Source organism: Triticum dicoccoides, chromosome 4A (genome assembly GCF_002162155.2).
Source record: "Triticum dicoccoides isolate Atlit2015 ecotype Zavitan chromosome 4A, WEW_v2.0, whole genome shotgun sequence".
In the NCBI taxonomy this organism is placed as follows: Eukaryota; Viridiplantae; Streptophyta; class Magnoliopsida; order Poales; family Poaceae; genus Triticum; species Triticum dicoccoides.
This window is the reverse complement of record NC_041386.1, coordinates 220,690,849-220,696,184: the sequence shown is the minus strand read 5'-3', so window position 1 is coordinate 220,696,184 and position 5,336 is coordinate 220,690,849.

Genomic DNA, 5,336 nt, shown 5'->3' with positions numbered 1-5,336 from the left:
ATGGCGCTCTCGTAGGGAGACGGGAGTGGATCCATAGTGGTGTATTGATATGGTGAATATGTGGACTCGTGTGCGCCACCTCAAAAGAGTTGCTTGCAGTCGTAGTTTAGGATAGCCACCGAGTCAAAGCTGGCTTGCTGCAGTTAAACCCCACCATCCCCTTGTTGATAATGATGCATATGTAGTTAGTTCTGATGTAAGTCTTGCTGGGTACATTTGTACTCACGTTTGCCTATTTTATGTTTTTGCAGAGAGACTTCAGTCTCACTAGTAGTTCCACGTGGACTTCGATGTTTAGCTTGTTACCTCAGCTACGATCTTGTGCCCTCGGCAGGATTTGGTAGATAGTCAGGCTTCTCAGCCTTTTTCATTTATAGATCTCTGTACTCAGACATGATAGCTTCCGCTTGTGCTTTGATTTGTATGCTCTGAATGTTGGGTCATGAGACCCATGTTTGTAATATCTCGCTCCTCGGAGCCTATTGAATAAATTACTTGAGTCGTAGAGTCATGTTGTGATGCCATGTTGTATTTGCACATATCGAGCATATTGTGTGTATGTTATTGAAATGCTTGGTATGTGTGGGTTCTGACCATCTAGTTGTTTATCTTTAGTAGCCTCTCTTACCGGGAAATGTCTCCTAGTGTTTCCACCGAGCCATGGTAGCTTGCTACTGCTCTGGAACACTTAGGCTGGCCGGCATGTGTCCTTCTTTGTTCCTGTGTCTGTCCCTTCGGGGAAATGTCACGCGATGAATACCGGAGTCCTGTTAGCCCGCTACAGCCCGGTTCACCGGAGTCCTGCTAGCCCAGTGCTACAGCCTGGATTCACTCGCTGATGACCGAGACGTTCGATGCTGGGTCATGGATGCCTGTCCCTGTAAGTCTGTGCCACTTTGGGTTTACGACTAGCCATGTCAGCCCGGGCTCCTTATCATATGGATGCTAGCGACACTATCATATACGTGTGCCAAAAGGCGCAAACGGTCCCGGGCAAAGGTAAGGCGACACCCGTGGGAATACCGTGCGTGAGGCCGCAAAGTGATATGAGGTGTTACATGCTAGATTGATGTGGCATTGAGTCGGGGTCCTGACAGCGTTGGTATCAGAGCTTGACTGCCTGTAGGATTACCAAGCCAAGCTGGTCGAAGTTGAGTCTAGAAATTCTTTAGTTATATAAGGGAATTGATTGTGGGATGGAACGTAAGGCTCTTTTACTCCTTATACCTTATGCCCTTCTGATCTGAGTCATCATCTTATCTTTCCTACGGGGATTAAGAACTAGGCTATCTCTTCTTTCTATCAGGATCACGTGTTACTAATCCATAGACTTATAGAATTGTTGGACTTAAGCCTCTGTTCAGTTCCTACTACTTCTGTATGTTACTGGCGATCTCGAAACCTTGATATTGTGCTTCTGAGTGGTTATGCCACCATTTTTGTGAATGTCTCAAATCTTTTTGAGCATTTATAGCCGTTATGCTGTCTGAGTCATCCCAGGTTTCTAAATAGTCTGATGCATTTGCAAAATCCTTTCCCTCTGGTTTCGATGTTCCTTTATGCCAGCTCAATCACACTAATTGTTGAGTTGAGGTATTCTATTGCCTTGACATATATGTTGGAGCTATTATTATGACCCTAGGTGTTTTAGGGAGTCACCTAGTAATCTAGAAACGTTTTGTGTTCCCAGTGTGATGCTTCTGGCCTTTATTCTCGAAAGCATTCCGTGATGCTACTTAGTAGTAGGTATTCTATTCCTGGGTTCTTGAACCCGAGATTCACTCTACTTACTTCATGTTGATAGTGTTTGCTAGTTCCCTTAGGTTATTAGTAACCTTTGCGATAGTCCTCGAGGTTCATGGTACATCCTTCTTCCAATTACCATGAACCATTCTTGGCAGGAGTTCTTCTGAACCAAAAGATGACAACAAGAGAGCTCTCGATGAGTTCTCCATGCTATATTGTGACTCTGCCAGCTCAACCTTTCTGCATGGGTTATCCGGAAGAATTATGTTGAAATCGTTCGACATGCTAATCCATGCCTCCACAACTCGAAAAGTTATATGTTCCTTTGAGTTGTCCCTCTTTAGTTGTCTACTGACCTTCGTCTATCAATTGATAGTCAAGAGTATGCGTGCGTTCGTTTATCAATGCCTATTACTCTTGTGGTCCGTCAAGCCATTCTATCGTAGAATGACCAGGAGAAACAAACTCTAGTACCTCTTCCATATCCAGGATTGGGTCAAAGAAGTTGTGCTCCGCAGATCAAAATGCCAATCCAGCTTTTGCTCTGTTCTACCTTGGAGTATTACCATCTTTATATCGGGATTGTTATAAGAATTGCACACCATCCTATGAACTCTTGGTACAGTGATACTTCTTGCCATCATTGTCATTCCTCGGTCCTCGTGTTGATGCAACCGGAATACCGACAAATGAATTGTGATGTGTGAAATCAATACTCCTAGCAACCTTGTTGCTTGGTAGTTAAATGGACAATAACCTCATTCTTAACGTGTTGGTTCTTGAATCATCATTCTAAGATTGATCGTGCTACCTTGTCCATCTTCCTGGTGCACATTTCGATTGATGAGTTAGGATTTTGTCAAGTCCTCGCTCATTTGATCATATCGTCTTGCCCTGAAAAGCAAGATTGTTCTCGAGCTTAGTAACATATCGGTGGTTCGTGATTTTCCGAATATCTTCTCGAAAGTATCACCAGGTTGTCACCTGACTGTTATGTTGAGCTCGTGATCAAGTTGGTTTTCCAATAAACCACTTTTTTTCCAAGAATCGGTGTTAGATATCCCTGAGCTAGTTGGTTAAGCTAGACAACAACTTGGAGAGTTGGAAGATAAAAGCTTGTCTGACTTAGTTCGTTCCAAATTGATATTCTTGTGTAGTGTGTGTTGAAGAAAGATGGTATCTTCATCAATTGATCCTTGAGACCAGTTGCTGGAGCTATTGTCTTGCCAAAACATTGATTTGAGTATGGGCTATTCTCAAATCAAATCCGAACCAACAATATTCGTAATGTTGTCTTACTCGTGGTTGATCCCTCGAGCATACACCACTACATCTTTGGTCTGACCAATGCTATCACCTTGTTCACTAAGTCGTGGAATTCCATCTTCATGGAAATCTCGATGATTTGTTGTTGAGCCCATCAACATCATTTTATCTTCTCCAAGATCTTGTTGGACAATAAGTTAGTGTTGGAAACTTTTGAAAGCATTATCTTCATGCTAGCTCATGAAGTATTTGTTTGATGAAAGGAGTGACTTCCTCTTATACACGTGCATTTGGTGAAAGTTGCCGCCGTGGATTTGAGAAAGTTAGTTTTGCTTCCTCTGGAATCATCCCAAGTCAGTCATGCATACGTGCGAAGTATTCTGTGGTCTGGAGACTTGCAACCTTCATTCCATATGTGTTCCGAGCACACCAAGCCACTGATTGATTTGTTGAAGGAGAAGAAGTTCCTTCTTAAGAGCATGCCTTATGCAAGGATTTTGATATCCTCGTTGATGGTTACCCACCTGAACTCGGTAGTGTTTTATTATAAGACTACCACGTGGTCATGTTTGTCTGGGACAACGTGTTCACATGTTTGTAGCAGAACCAGCTCATGTTTTGGAGCTTGCTATCGTAGCTCATTCCCGAGAATCTCGCAACGTCATCTCGTCGATTTGTGTTGCAAACTTTCGTTTTTCTTCCTAGACTCGATGAGTCTGGAATATCCTGACACCAACCAGATCTGAATCTCAGGCAGATATGATGGTTTGGAACATTTCCCAAAAACTATAATATCGGTCCCTCAGAAACCGGTAAAGTGGATGTCGTGGCCAACACACCCAGCCGGAAGACCTGTTATTATAATATCTTGATTGAGGAAGTTGGCCACCTCCCCATAAGGATCTCATAGAACTTATTCTAGTAGTTGTTCCTTAGGGATTTTTGTGCTCCCGAAGTCCGACCTTTTTACTTGATGTTCTAGATACCAAACCATTTCAATGAATGGGATACACTAGCACATCAAGGAGAACATTAGAAGCGGAGTGCTAAATGTCTCTCGGTCGATCATCCAGATTTTATTTCCTTGGCCCCGCCAAGGGTGAAATCTAAGAAAGTGTTATCTTCCTTTGCATCTGCATCATCCATCATCATTCATCGTGGTAGCAAGTTGTGTTGCCAGGATCCTTGACACGGATATTGGTAAAACCCTGATGAATATGGAAATGCTCAAGTTCTTGAGAGCACGCACAAGCGCTACGTGTTGTCATCGGCACTAACTCGGATTCCTCTCAGCTTCCTCGACAATGCTATGACCCTTTCAAACAGTGAATTCACTCTCTATTGTTGGGTTCTTCCCCCAGTTACCAGAATCATTCCCAGCATTTGCGTTTTGTTCCCAGCTTGCACCGCCAATGTGCCATTCTACCATGAGTCTCTTCCATTTCCGGTGGTAAGCAAATTCATCCATTACGTTGTCTTCAACAAGGTAATCCACATCATCCAAGTCCGAGTATGCCATTCTACCGACCCCCCTCCAAACGATCGCTCGAGAATTGCCTTAAGCTGGTATAAAGAGTTTCAATGATCTTTGAATCAAAGGTAATTCTTTTTGCCACTTAAGGGGATATTTCTACGAGTCACCTTCCCTAAGGTGCATCGTTATGGTATCATGGCAATTCAACTCCTCGCTACGTTGACAACCGATCACCACATTCTTAAGTCTGGATTTGTTGTCTACCTAGTGAACCTTTGTCATCTGCTTCACTCCATTGCTATGGATGTGTGCTTCGTCTCTCAGCCCGAGAGATGTTGCTATGTCTCATTTCGAGAGTTAATCCTGAGTTGTTCGACCTTCGAGAAGAACGATTGTTTTAGGGTCTTCCCTTTCCTCTCGCTGACATGGTAGTTGGAGTTCTCAGAGGAAGACTTCGAGACAAAGATGGTGATCGAATCAAGGTTCTTATGAAGTGCAACCTGGATCGTGAAGATTGTGCTAGTTTGCGCTCCCCCTTCACCTTACCCTACGCTTGAATCTCGGGACAAGATTTTTGTTAGTGGGGGTGAGTTGTCACATCCCTGGTCCTGTTATGCACTAGGCCAGACCTCATGTGAGCATCATGTTTTAATTCAAATGAAATTTGAATTGAGGGATTTTCTAAGCCTCAGAAACCTTCTAAAAATGATGATCAACATTAAAAATTGCTTCAAATGCTTCCAAGGAAATGTTCCTTTTCAGCTTTGAAAAATATTGGCAAGAATAAAATGCAAACCAATATTTTTGGAGTGACTGAAACATTTATTTTGGGGCCTTTGAATTAATTCAA